Here is a 16,200-nt window from a genome sequence, read left to right as displayed (position 1 = left end):
AAATTAAATTGCAATAATCATCAGCCTCGGTAATTTATGAAAAGGGAACTGAAAAAGTGGGCAACTTAATTACCTTTCGCTAATTGTTGGGAAAAAATAATAAATACAGATCATTAATTAAGAGGCTGTGCAGATTAGGTCAAACTTATTCTATAGAGAGTAACAATGACCTACCTATCCTAATGACAATGGTAGGCTTTATATTAGTTATAAGTCACTATTAAGTCGGAATTAAAAGATACACAAAATAAATCGTGAAAAAAATCTTAACACATTAGACAGAATTAAATTTAATAATGAAAATTCAGCACATTAAGAAATATATATATATATATATATATATATATATATATATATTATATATATATATATATATATTATATATATATATAATATATATATAATAACAGGAGACGCATGAAACAATGACAACAAAGAAGTCTAGAAATCTAGACTAGATAACAAGGGGGTGAGAGAGAGAGAGAGAGAGAGAGAGAGAGAGAGAGAGAGAGAGAGAGAGAGAGAGAGAAAGAGAGAGAAAGGATGGGATAAAAAAGTATACAGACTATGGTGAATAAAAGATATTCCAAAGAATATAATGGAAAGTCAAGGTCTATGGATTATCAGGTCACCATTGGCCGGCGAAAGAGAACCATTCAGCATTAGCTTGCTTTGCAAAAGTTTAGCATTCTTCATTATCTTGTTGAAAATAACATTTTCGTTTCAGAAAAATTAATATGATAAGATATTTTGATGACTAGATTTTGTTACAAAATACTTCCTAGTGAAGGTTTTTAAGGAAAATGGTTTAAAAAGTCGCATATCAGAAGAGAAAAAATATTCAAACCGTTCATGGAAATATGGTGTCACCAAATGTACAAATAAGCAACGTGCATGCATATTTAGATACATTTTTACACTAATTTTTTACTAATGACTCAAAACTAAATTTAAAAAATATCTATTCAAATAAAGTTGTACAAACACACTATTGAAATAAGTAATCGTGATTATTACATTTTACAACCTTTTAACATTAATATTTTTCTTGCGGAAGTTATTTATTTTAATTAATATTATTATTCTAAAAATATTTCGACAACGAACAAAATAAGTGACTAAAAGTGGTATTCCCATTAAATTTGGAATATCTAATGCTATTTTTTTACTATGTTCCCTTTTTAGTCATCGCATTAAATTTGGAATATCTGATGCTAATTTTTTACTAATTTCCCTTGTTTGTCATTTTTTCACATGATGATTTTTTTTTCTATATTCTTTATCAGATCAGTAAATTCTTTTGATGGCTTCACTAATTCATTATTTGTTCTACTAATTATTCCCGTCCACGAATTGTCTCCCTTTAATACAAAAGACCCGAGATTTGTGCATTAGGGAAACTTAAGAGCAATGAAACCGGCGAAATATTTTACACCTTCTTGCATCATCCGGGTGTTCAATTACCAACTTCCCCTACACTTTCTGTAACACCATTTCCTTCACCGTTGCATTCATCTGGCAAACAAAATATCATCGCAGATAGCCTTAGTTCGCGTTGTAGCGATTTGTCATCTTTATCTTGAGAGGGAAAGAGTTTCATTGTCAATAAAAGAAAAGGTTCAAGCTGTTACGTTATCTATTTTACTATTGGGATCTGTATTATATTTTGACCTTATAAGGTAACTGTTCTTCTCTAATAGGTGAGATTTAACACTGTTTAACTGTATAACAGACTTCCATTTATCACAAAAAGGCAAGGAAATTTTCAAGTCTCTCTTGATTCATTCTTTAAGTCAATACAAATGATTTAATAAACATAATTTTTACCGTTTTTAACAATTTTGGCAAAGATTCACAAGAAACTGTCAATCATATTTGGAATGAATAAAGACCATTATTTTCAATTACCTTCAATGATTTTACTGGGTGTCGTGCATTTGATGATTTCATGCTGATTTCGTAAGTTCAACCCGTATTAATTTCTGGACATGTTTGTATCGTACGGAACTCCAGAGATGAATTGGCTTATTTCTTTCCAATGCTTATCTAAAAATAATCCTTTTGCTACAAAAATATTTAAGCGATTTCGTAATTGTTTCTAATATCAGTAGTACAGCTAATTTTACATTCATACGCTGAAAGTCACTGACATTCATATGTGTCTCCAAGTTTATATGATGTTTTCATATCACTTTTACTTTATAATTTCCCTTAGCGAAGAGCAGTGGACAAAATCACCGTCACTTTGCAGAAAGCCATTATCAAAGAAATTGTTTCTTATTAGTCTCTAAGATGTGGAGCATCAGCAAAGACATATATAATGCGATCGGTGATGCTGGATTTTCAATCATCGAATTATGCACACTTATGCCTAAAGATTTCCATAACTAACGTTGGTAGGACCTAGGTCGTTAAATATAAACATTACAGGAAAACTTGCTATTCTGTCTCAATGATAGTATAATTTTTAGAGCATAAAGAGTATCTGAATATTTGTCAACAATATTTTTAGGCAATGCTGCATTCATCAAATGATTAGATAGAAACACGCTCAAAATTATTTCTGATTTGTGCTTAAATAATTTGATAACAGTCTTTAAAATTTATGGTTCGACATCCAACATACTAACCCAACTATTTAAAGTAGAAATGGAGGAAAAGAGTGGAATACTGAACACCAGCTTCCTTGTAAGCAAACTGTAAAAGAGTAAATACTGGAAAACAAAGGCTGTTAAATCAGACTATGGTGAGCTGTAACGTCATCAATAACCGCATGGGTACCGTGCGCAGTAGAGGACACAGTTTGAGTTGCTGATGGGTAGACCTGGTATTCTATGGACATTGTGAAAAGTGAGATGTACAGCCTAGTACGGAGAGAGCCTTACCTTATTTCCTTTCCTCGTTGCCTTATTCTATGTTTGGGTTCCCTTGGTCCCTCTTTCCGGTGTATTTTGCATCTTCCAGTCTTGGATGGTCTGGGATGCATCTTAGGTATTTATCGAGCTTATGCTTAAACACATCTACGCTCAATCCTGATATGTTTCTTATATGAGCTGGCAGCACATCAAATAGTCGCTGCATTATCGATGCTGGTGTATAGTGGATTAATGTCTTGTCCGACTTCCTTATTTTTCCTAGTATAGTTTTGGGCACTATTAATCTACCTCAGATTGCTCTTTCAGATATTTTTAGCTCCATGATGTTTTCAGTAATTCCTTCTAATTGCTTCCATGCTTGTATTATCATGTGGCGTTCTCTTCTTCTTTCTAGACAGTACAATTTTAAAAATTGCAGTCTTTCCCAGTAATCAAGGTCCTTAACTTCTTCTATTCTAGCAGTAAAGGACCTTTGTACACTCTCTATTTGTGCAATATACTTTTGGTAGTGTGGATACCATATCACATTGCAATACTCGAGTGTAAAACGTACAAAAGTGTTGTAAAGCATAACAGTGTGATCAGCTTTTCTTGTTTTAAAGTGTCTGAATAACATTCCCATTTTTGCATTACATTCAGCCAACAGTGTTGTTATTTGGTCGTTGCATAACATATTCTTATGTAACATTACACCAAGGACTTTAATTGTTTCATAGTTTGTGATTGTCTCGTTATTAGGTCCCCTGTATGCATATACTATTCCTTTTCTGTTTCCATAATTTATTGATTCGAATTTATCAGAGTTAAATACCATCTTATTTATATCCGTCCATTCATATATTTTGTTTAGTTCTCTTTGTATTGAGTTCATATCTTCATCACAAGTAATTTCTCTACTTATTCTTGTGCCATCGCCGAAACTTCTCACTACACTGTCTTTAACATTACAGTCTATGTCTGAGATCATAATATCAAACAGAAGTGCAGGTAATACAGTACCCTGTGGCACACCAGATATTACCTGAGCTTCATCTGATTTCTCGTCATTTGCAACCACTATCTGTTTTCTGTTTTGAAGAAATTCTTGTATGCATTATCCTATCTTTCACACAATATTATGCTTTCTCCTTTTTTTCTCTAATATATTATGGTCTACCTTGTCAAAGGCTTTTGCAAAATATAGATAGATCACATCTGTGACTTTTTCATTTGTGCACTTTTTCCGGGCACAAAAGCGTGTTGACCTATATTAAATAAATTATTTTTAACCAAATGTTTCATTATTTTCTTTTTTATTACCATTTCATACACTTTTATAATATTTGATGTTAGACTAACAGGTCTATAATTGCTTGCCTCTAGTCTTGATCCACTTTTGAAAATAGAGGTTATATATGCTAATTTATGTTTAACATATATCTCAGTCATATCTACACTTTGTCTTAGCAGTATTGCAAGCAACTTCGCGATAGTGTGTGCAGTTTTTTTTTAACAACATCGCTGGAACTCAATCTATCCCGGCCGCCGATGCATTTTTAATTTCGCTTATAGCTTGCACAATATCTGCCTCATTATTATCTATATCCTTTAGATATTCAATATTTTCTTCTCTCATTTCTGTTTCATTATTCTCATTCGCAATTCTTGGCGTGAATTCACTCATATTTTTCGGCTAATATTTTGCATATTTCCTTTTTTATTCGTTGACCGTTCTTCAATTATTAGAGAGCCTATTTCTAATCTACCTTTATTCATCTTTTTTGCATATGAGGAAAGTACTTTGGGTTTTTGTTTTGATATTTTGAAGCGTCCTTTCTTCTAAGTCCCTTTTTACATTTTCCTTCAATTGCATATTACTTACTGATAAATAAAAGTATTTGCAAGAATGATAAATGATAAAACCAGCATTCAAAATTGATTAGGTTAGTTGTTCTGAGAACTCTATTTCCCTTTTAGAGTCACTCGTGACTAAACCTTGTGCATTCATCTCTATGATGGTTTGTGTTCCATCCCCATCATCTAATATTGGTAATAATATGGATTTTCCCATGCTTTCTTCCTGTTCTGATATGATGTTCTTTTCTTCATTTCCAGGAATTCTGCCATTAAAAAATCCAGCTTTTCTCTTATATTTGCTCTTTCGTCTTCATATTTATTTATGTTTGTATACCTGCAATTATCGCCATATATGCACCAACCCCTAGCATTATATATGCATTCTTTGTAGTTGGGCTCTAATTGTGCATATTTTGGTTGAAAGACATCATATCTTGTGGCCTTTTGTGCATAGCGTGGTATATACTCGGCTTGTTTTTTTTTCTTTTTCTCTTTCATTTTTGCTTTCATTTTTCTTGTCAGTTTGCTTTTGAGTTTTCTGACTCTCAATCATGGTTGCAGGATGCATAAGTCGACAATTTTTGTTGAATTTGCATCCTTTTCTTTCTTTCAATTTTTTTGCATATGTTTGGATGGAGATCTCTGCATTTGTCTCTATATCCGTCTAAATATGCACATTTACCTTGTATTTCATAATTATGGCATATCTTTGGATGCTTGAAGTAGCATCTTTCGCAAGATCTGCAATTTCCTCTTTTCAGTATACATCTTTCTTTTCTTTTTTTTTTCCTCTTTCTTGCTCTTCCTTAAAAGTATGTAGGTCTTGGAAGAGTCTCTTGGGTCTATTATTTGTTTCCATCTGATAATTTATTTCTTTGTAAGTATGTTGCTGAATGGCACCATATTTTGTATCAATGATTTCTTCTGCATCCTTACACATATCCTGTTAATTTTTCTCTTCTTCTTCTTCTTCTTCTTCTTCTTCTTCTTCTTCTTCTTCTTCTTCTTCTTCTTCTTCTATTTGCAGATTCACTTTCGACTTAATTTTATATTCTATCCAGACTAAGCATGCTGAGCAGAATACCTTTGTGTCTTTATTATTTTTTTTTTTTTTTTGTACTTCAGCGCAAATAGGGTGTGTTGGTACATGACATGCATCGCATTTCCTAATCAGTTGATGTGCCACATCATACATGTATTGCACCATTTTGGCATTCTTTTTCCCAGTGCATCAATCAGTATATTAATTTTATTGGATTTCTTATTGTTCTTTGATGGAATGAACTGATTGATGTAAACTTTCTTTATAAGTCTCTTTATCACCTGGATCTTCTTTGGAATTTCTTCTATTATTTTGATGATGTTTTCCGCAGACTTGCTCCAGTTTGTTGGATCATATTGTTTCAATATGTTTGAGAATATTTTTTTCGTCACATTGGTTGGAGCTATTAGCGACCTCTGTTATCAGAAGGTCTAGTTCTTGTTGTTCCAACTCATGGAATTTACTCTTGCTGATCGCAGCAATATCCCTCCATGCCTTGCCTATGTTATAGAGCGGTATCTTGTTCAGATTTTTAGTAGTTCACAAGATAAGTATCCTATGCCGACGTTTTATCCCACGTTTCTGAATACGCGTTAAATCAGCTTATTTCTCGGATCACACAAGTGGACACACCAGCATACAGTAACACTAACGCACAGAGAGAGAGAGAGAGAGAGAGAGAGAGAGAGAGAGAAGAGAAAGAGAGAGAGAGAAGAGAGAGAGAGAGAGTATTCAGAAATATGGTTCTTCTAAGTGGAAACTGAAATCATCTTGGCGTGTTTCTGAATATTATAGGTGATTCCCACAGTACTATCTCCTATTCTAAAATTACTTCACCGGTTCCATTTGGCTCTCAGGGTATACAGTAGAGCTATTACGTTTCTGTTGCTCTCGAATCACATTCATCCATATTATTTCTTTTCTAACTATTTGTTAGAGAAACCAAAAAGACGAAATTATTCAATCAACTTTAAATATAATTGATTAATTATCTTTTTCCATAATTATTATTTGCGACTTAGAAAATTGTCATCCCATTAAAAACAATTTAAAAAGGCCAAAATACATAATTGTCGATGACCAGCAAAATTAAATTTGCCCAAAAAATCTATTTGTTTATTAAAGGAACTCTTGACTTGTGAGAGAGATGGCTATATAATTGGGGCTTACTAGCTGTTCTCAAAACAAGGATGTATGTTAACCAAAAAGTCATTCATGATAAAAAACACTAATATTATTAATAAGTCTATAAACAATGAGTTCTTGTACAGTACAATGAAGGTTTTTGTAAGGTCACTCCCTTCCAAAATGTTTCATCTTACTCTCGTTTTGTTACGTAAAAAATGAGAAAATAATAATAATAATAACAGGAGGCTGGGAATACGTTATAACCATGAAGTAAACATTAGAAGATAGAAGAATCAGCTCATTGACCTAATGGCAGAATTTGTACTAAAATGAAAAAAAAAAAGCGTTTAAGAAACAACTCCATTGTGACCTTAGAACTAGACTTGCACAATAACAAATGCTATTTGAGTTTCTCTTTTTCCTTAATTTTGCTAATAAACTGGAATCCCTTTACTCATTAGGGGAATGGGCTTGCATCTTTTATGACAAATTAGCTTCAAATTATTATACAAATTATAATAACGTCAGAAAAAAAACACACAAACACAAACAAAATTAGAATATGTTAAGGATATGATGTAAATGATCAATACTAATAATTTCTTTAGCTATCGTCCTTAGAGGTAACTGAATAACATAGAATACTTGTTTTTTTTTTTTTTTCTTAACATAGGAACGGTCACCGTTAACCCCACTAGCATAAAATTCATTGTGAATTCCGAAAATAATTTTTCAGAACATGTATATGAATCTTACAACCTTAAGCCATTTCTCTCGAAAGCACGTGGCCTCCAAAAATCATGAATAAGAATCAGGAGAAATAAATCCACAATGGAAGTTGCCTCATATACCTACTGTACTGTATATAGATGATTCACCAGCAGAGTTGCGAAACCTTCAACACAAACTGTGCATTTATCCTGTATTTTTCGCGTACTCTCTCCTTCCCTGGATTTCAAGGCCTGTCGTTTCGGTCCATTCATTTTCGTGTTTTTCTTCGACTCCTTCACCATTATATTCTATTTCCACCATCCTATAATCACACATTAGTTCCATATAGTTGGACCCCTAAAAAACATTTTGATCTTTACTCTTATCTACGCCTATACCTTTATTTCTTTTCTGCATCCACTCATTAGTCAATATTTTGAAGCATCTTATCCTACAACTACTGTCGAAATACTTAAACTTTCTGACTTCATTCTTTTATCTCCTGTCATCTTCAACACCCATGTGGTGATAATGACGCGTAGGACGGTGATTTAGAAGTACTTGTAGTAGTGATCTCTGATAGTATAACCGGTTGTTATTCTGAAACGAGGATGTGAATTGCCAAATTGTATTGTCTGTGGTATTAGCACCTTGATTGTGGATATATACATACATACTTACACACACACACATTATATATAGATATAGATATAGATATAGATATAGATATAGATATAGATATAGATATAGATATAGATATAGATTTAGATATAGATATAGATATAGATATAGATGTACATGTACATGTACATGTACATGTATCTATATCTATATCTATATCTATATCTATATATATATATATATATATATATATATATATATATATATATATATAAATATATATATATATATATATATATATATATATATATGTATATATATATATATATATATATATATATATATATATATATATATATGTGTGTGTGTGTGTGTGTGTGTGTGTGTGTGTGTACAGTATATACTGCATATGCATGTATGTATACCGTCCATAGCGATCTTTTAATAATCTAGGCCATCTTATTAATTGTCTATTAATAAACTACGTTACCCCCCCCCCCCCCCCATTTTGGACAATTTTCCGTTTCATTGAAAGATTACCTTAAATAACCTTGAAAATTACCAATAAAAAAAAAATATATTATCCAAAATCTCCACGAGCCATAACATGCCATATTTGACACACCATAGTTTCATACCGAACTTCTAGATTTTAACCCTTGCCTATTATACCTCTTGCTCTTCTCCCGACTGCTTACTTCTCTGTCCCTCGGCTCCTTTTTGCGATTTTTCTTGATGCTGGTAATAAATCATGTACTAAAAGGTCACTCTTTGCTCTCCCAGTTTAATTGAATCTCTTTCAGTCCCCATATTATTTGCCTTTCTCATCACGTGTGAAGTATTTCAGAAAACAAAGGTTTGAAAAATCGTCTTTATAACACAAGGAAAATATTATTTAGATGGAGTATATGGTAATATGAGAAAGAACCAATTTGGAAAACTATTTCCTAAGAATTCAACGTAATTTTTTGAAATTTAGTCATTAGAATAAATGAAGAAAAAAACACCGCTAGTATTAATGAATCTGGATTCACATCTACCTATATACCCACAAATCTATCTATATACCAAGGCACTTCCCCCAATTTTGGGGGGTAGCCGACACCAACAATGAAACAAAACAAAAATGGGACCTCTACTCTCTATGTTCCTTCAGCCTAATCAGGGACTCAACCGAGTTCAGCTGGTACTGCTAGGGTGCCACAGCCCAACCTCCCACATTTCCACCACAGATGAAGCTTCATAATGCTGACTCCCCTACTGCTGCTACCTCCGCGGTCATCTAAGGCCCCGGAGGAAGCAGCAGGGCCTACTGGAACTGCGTCACAATCGCTCGCCATTCATTCCTATTTCTAGCACGCTCTCTTGCCTCTCTCACATCTATCCTCCTATCACCCAGAGCTTTCTTCACACCATCCATCCACCCAAACCTTGGCCTTCCTCTTGTACTTCTCCCATCAACTCTTGCATTCATCACCTTCTTTAGCAGACAACCATTTTCCATTCTCTCAACATGGCCAAACCACCTCAACACATTCATATCCACTCTAGCCGCTAACTCATTTCTTACACCCGTTCTCTCCCTCACCACTTCGTTCCTAACCCTATCTACTCGAGATACACCAGCCATACTCCTCAGACACTTCATCTCAAACACATTCAATTTCTGTCTCTCCATCACTTTCATTCCCCACGACTCCGATCCATACATCACAGTTGGTACAATCACTTTCTCATATAGAACTCTCTTTACATTCATGCCCAACCCTCTATTTTTTTACTACTCCCTTAACTGCCCCCAACACTTTGCAACCTTCATTCACTCTCTGACGTACATCTGCTTCCACTCCACCATTTGCTGCAACAATAGACCCCAAGTACTTAAACTGATCCACCTCCTCAAGTAACTCTCCATTCAACATGACATTCAGCCTTGCACCACCTTCCCTTCTCGTACATCTCATAACCTTACTCTTACCCACATTAACTCTCAACTTCCTTCTCTCACACACCCTTCCAAATTCTGTCACTAGTCGGTCAAGCTTCTCTTCTGTGTCTGCTACCAGTACAGTATCATCCGCAAACAACAACTGATTTACCTCCCATTCATGGTCATTCTCGCCTACCAGTTTTAATACTCGTCCAAGCACTCGAGCATTCACCTCTCTCACCACTCCATCAACATACAAGTTAAACAACCACGGCGACATCACACATCCCTGTCTCAGCCCCACTCTCACCGGAAACCAATCACTCACTTCATTTCCTATTCTAACACATGCTTTACTACCTTTGTATAAACTTTTCACTGCTTGCAACAACCTTCCACCAACTCCATATAACCTCATCACATCCCACATTGCTTCCCTATCAACTCTATCATATGCTTTCTCCAGATCCATAAACGCAACATACACCTCCTTACCTTTTGCTAAATATTTCTCGCATATCTGCCTAACTGTAAAAATCTGATTCATACAACCCCTACCTCTTCTAAAACCACCCTGTACTTCCAAGATTGCATTCTCTGTTTTATCCTTAATCCTATTAATCAGTACTCTACCATACACTTTTCCAACCACACTCAACAAACTAATACCTCTTGAATTACAACACTCATGCACATCTCCCTTACCCTTATATAGTGGTACAATACATGCACAAACCCAATCTACTGGTACCATTGACAACACAAAACACATATTAAACAATCTCACCAACCATTCAAGTACAGTCACACCCCCTTCCTTCAACATCTCAGCTTTCACACCGTCCATACCAGATGCTTTTCCTACTCTCGTTTCATCTAGTGCTCTCCTCACTTCCTCTATTGTTATCTCTCTCTCATTCTCATCTACCATCACTGGCACCTCAACACCTGGAACAGCAATTATATCTGCCTCCCTATTATCCTCAACATTCAGCAAACTTTCAAAATATTCCACCCACCTTTTCCTTGCCTCCTCTCCTTTTAACAACCTTCCATTTCCATCTTTCACTATCTCTTCAATTCTTGCGCCAGCCTTCCTTACTCTCTTCACTTCTTTCCAAAACTTCTTCTTATTCTCTTCATATGACTGACCCAATCCTTGACCCCACCTCAGGTCAGCTGCCCTCTTTGCCTCACGTACCTTGCGCTTTACTTCCACCTTTTTTTCTCTATATTTTTCATACTTCTCTATACTATTACTCTGCAGCCATTCTTCAAAAGCCCTCTTTTTCTCTTCCACTTTCACCTTCACTCCTTCATTCCACCATTCACTGCCCTTCCTCATGCTGCCTCCAACAACCTTCTTGCCACATACATCACTTGCAATCCCAACAAAATTTTCTTTTACTAACTTCCATTCCTCCTCTAAATTACCAGTTTCTCTTACTCTCACCTCATCATATGCCATTTTCAACCTTTCCTGATATTTACTTTTTACCCCCGGTTTTATTAGCTCTTCAATCCTCACTACCTCCCTTTTACATCCACCTACTCTATTCCCCCACTCTTTTGCTACAACTAATTTTCCTTCCACCAAAAAATGATCAGACATACCATTAGCCATACCCCTAAACACGTGCACGTCTTTCAATCTTCCAAACATTCTTTTAGTTACCAACACATAATCCATTAATGCCCTTTCTACTACTCTTCCATTTGCCACTCTTACCCATGTATACTTATTCTTATCTTTCTTTTTAAAGAAGCTAGCACCTATTACCATCTCTTGTTCAACACACATGTCTACCAGTCTCTCACCACTCTCATTTTCACCTGGTACGCCATACTTACCAATGACACCTTCTACCTCTCCAGCGCCCACTCTAGCATTCAAGTCGTAAGAGGCGACTAAAAGGGACGGGACGAGGGGGCTGGGAACCCCCTCTCCTGTAAAAAATTCCTGCGAGACATCGATACCCACAAATAATATTAAGATATTACTTAATATTACATGGTGAGAATTTTATTTAAAGTGTACAAATTTAGCCCTGGTTTGAACATTAAAATGATATGATCTATTTTAGATATCAAAAACTGTTAGTTAAGACCTTTAAAATCAAAAAAAGAATTTAGGCAACTGATTAAAAAATTTAATAGCATTCAATCTAAGTTTATTTCTATTTTTGTGACGCGATTTGAATCATAGATTTTTTTTTTATCCGAGTATTCTGTATTTCCAGATTATTTGAAAAAAGGTTTCTCCACTTAATCCAATTACCATCTTCCAAACACGGACATTTTAAGCAGTCGATTAACGTGAAAGCTTTACCTTGTTCCAAGGTAAAAAGTAAACAAACGATTTCAAATTCCCGTTTTTCTTGACTTTTAATGCCACCTAATTAGGCTTAGCTATCTTTAATGGTCCCAGGTATTTTCTATATAGCCTGATTTATATACTATTCCTCTTCACCAACACACTATTTCTCCTTCTATCATTCTCTGTATCGACCTTGATTTGAACTTACTAAATGTAAGATATCTAAATTAATTCTTAGTTTGATATTTGTTTAACTATACATAATTCTGTTAAATAATAATTTTAAGCACCTTTCATAATATCAATAAAAATGTCATATTTCCATGCAGTTTTCCGTTCGGTATATGTTTTTGAATATTGAATAGTTTGTACATCAAAAGCTGAAAACTTGTATTGCTTGGTAATTCGTAATTAAGCTATCCCAATTGTCAGTTTCCATTACAAGTAATTCATAAAGTTATACTCTCTGTCAATCCAAGGCTACCAGAGGGGTCCTATGACCAGGAAATAGCAAGTAATTTTCTAGTTTTCTTAAAAACAAATTAGAAAAGATAACTAGGTCATTTACAAATGTTCAATGTCAGATTAGTGCTACACCAGATATACAGATAAAAACGAAATTCAATAATATTACACAGGGCGATGTCAACAGGATTATCAAGAGAGCAAAGAAAACAAACTGTGCGATCGATCCAATGCTAATATCTGAAGTACCTAGAGAAAGAAACTTTTATAGTCTAGATGATATAATTATGAGAATAGCAAACACAAGCATCGATAAGAGTAAGTTTTCCAAATCTGAGAAAATTGCTTTAGTCACACCTGCTCTGAAAAGTACTATAGATTATAAGGAATTAAGCTCGCATAGACCTATTTTGAATCTATCCTTTATTTCAAAAGTGTTACAATATGTAATTCTTGAACGACTAATTAGTCACTTAGAAGAAATAGAAGCTTTGCCAGGCAACCAGTATTATTACAGAAAATTATATTTTATGGAGATAGCTATATGTTCTGCTGTAAATGATATGTTGAAAATGATGGATGAAAACCAATGTGGTATTCTAATATTACTTGATCTTACTTCTGCTTTTGATACAGTTGTGCATGGGCTGCTACTAAATAATCTGCGGTCTGACATTGAAGATCAAACCTTTGAATACCTAAAAGACTACTTGGTTGACAGAAATTACTGTGAGCAAATTGGAAATTCTTATTCATCATATGAACCTACTACTGTCTGTCAAAAATACTACAAAGGCGTGAAGTTCGAATTATTTGCAAATGATACACAGTTTTATTTCTCCATAAATGATACAGACGACACTACTGAGACTCTAAAACAAATTCTTCCCAGTGTTAGGAAATTGATGAAAATAAAACAACAAAAATTAAATGAAAATGAAACCGAGTTTATGGTGGTTGGAAAGAAAAACCCCGTAAGAATCTTGGGTGATATTCAAATAAACATAAATAACAACTCTGCTAAGGTCTCTAGTAACATTCATGATCTAGGTGTATCTCTTGACTTTAACTTGTATTTTAATGCCCAAATAAATAATGTAGTAAAAACTACTGGTTATCACCATAGAAACATTGCTTTTATAGAGAAGTACTTCGATTAACATTCTGGAAATTGTTTTTGAATAAACTGTGTTATTACCAGGATTGACTATTGTAACTCCATATACTACTATTTACCAAAAACACAACTTTAGAGATTATAAAACATATTAAACAGAGGAACAAGACTCATAAAAGGTGTTCCACCCCGAAAAAGGATCACTCCTACACTAATTGATTTACACTGGTCCCAAGCGAAAATGAGTTTAAAATATATACAATAACCCATCAAGTTATCAGAGCCAGGCGTACAAAATATCTAAGAGAATTGCTGCATATTGTGCAGCCAGTAAATCGTGTTGACATTAGAATAGTTATATATGGTTTTAAATTATTAGGACCTAGATATATGTCTGTTGTAAGCTCTAGAACTTTTAAACATGCGGCCTCGAAACTACACAATGATCTCCCACTAGACATCCAGAAGACTGGAGATATTAAGACTTTCAAGAGGAAGCTGAAATCTTTCTTTTTCGCCAAGTGCTTCAATAGTGTGGATTTGACAAACGAGCAATATGCGTTGTGTGAAATGTGTAATGCTTTGAAACGATCATGATAAAATGACTGTGAAGGATCTTTACAGAGTAGGGTTCCCCACCTGAACTTACTACCAGAAAAGCAGCTCTTAAAGTAAGTAAGTAAGTAAGTAATAGTAGTAGTAGTAGTAGTTGTTGTAGTAGTAGTAATAATAATAATAATAATAATAATAATAATAATAATAATAATAATAATTTCCCTAGTTTATGACAAAGGGGGTAGCAGATAGTAGTAACCTCGAGTACAATATCTACTGAATAAAATAATTAACGGTAGCACTATAGACAATACTCCTTAATCAAGAGTCTGTCCTGTAAGTAAGCAGGATATCTTTAAAAACTAAAATTATATGACCTGAAAATGCAATTTAATTAATCTTCATGTTACCTCAAAATTCGAAAGCAGATAAGAAATGCAATATAAAATATAAAATACAAGAAATATTATACATTGGTTCCACTAATGAATGGCACCAATTAGAACCAAAGAAACTCATAAAATTTAGTAGTAAAAAAGGACAGGAAACAAAAAGAGATTAATATGGATATTAAACTATAAGGGTGCGAAGGAGAATCATATTAATCGAAGCTAATATTGGAAAAGAGAGAGAGAGAGAGAGAGAGAGAGAGAGAGAGAGAGAGAGAGAGAGAGAGAGAGAGAGAGAGAGAGAGAGTTTTAGTCTGTTTTTCCACATATTTATCTTTAAATTGATTGCTGTTGTTTGACTGAGAACAAACCTCAAATCGTCCTGTTAATCCAAGTCAGTTTGACATCTTGTTGTATTACCTCGATTCAAATCCAGATCTCGAATCTTAAAAGATAAGGATTTAGTATTTGCCACTCTTACCCATGTATACTTGTTTTTATAATTCTTTTTTTAAAAAGCTAGAACTTATCACCATCTCTTGCTCAACACACATTTCTATCAGTCTCTCACCACTCTCATTTTCACCTGGTACGCCATACTTCCCAATGACACCTTCTACCTCTCCAGCGCCCACTCTAGCATTTAAGTCACCCATGACAACTACATAATTCCTTCTACCCAGTCCTTCTGCACGCCTAGCTAATTCATTCCAGAACTCATTCCGCTCTTCACTTTTCTCACAACCTGGACCATACGCACTGACAAAAGGCCAACATTCCCTACCCAAACTAACCCTTACCCACTGTACGTCTTTTTCTAGTCTGGGTTATACAATGTTCATTATGGGTCCTATACTGTCACCCTCAGTGATGAAAGGAAAGATCTCAGGAGTTAAATGTGTCGTAAAAAATGTACTCGTTCTTTATAGATCTAAGTCGCCTGACTTTATTGGAAATTCTTCCAAGAAAGGGTAGAAATTTCATTCCCCATTAGCAATTCAATTATTAATCTCGAATATTATCAACGCTGCAGAATAATAATTCTGAAAATTAAAGACTTAAAGTGGGAAAGTAGTTCCGGTTTAATTAGTATTTGGCAATTTATAGAATACTCATATATTTTCAGACAAATATAGGCGAGAGTGGGTAAGACAGGAATTTATTGACATCTTGGGAGAGTAAAGACAGCAATTAATAAAATTCTATAATTATG

The sequence above is a fragment of the Palaemon carinicauda genome, chromosome 6 (assembly GCF_036898095.1).
Source record: "Palaemon carinicauda isolate YSFRI2023 chromosome 6, ASM3689809v2, whole genome shotgun sequence".
Classification (NCBI taxonomy): Eukaryota; Metazoa; Arthropoda; class Malacostraca; order Decapoda; family Palaemonidae; genus Palaemon; species Palaemon carinicauda.
The sequence above is the reverse complement of the archived record's forward strand: the minus strand, read 5'-3'. Positions refer to the sequence as shown.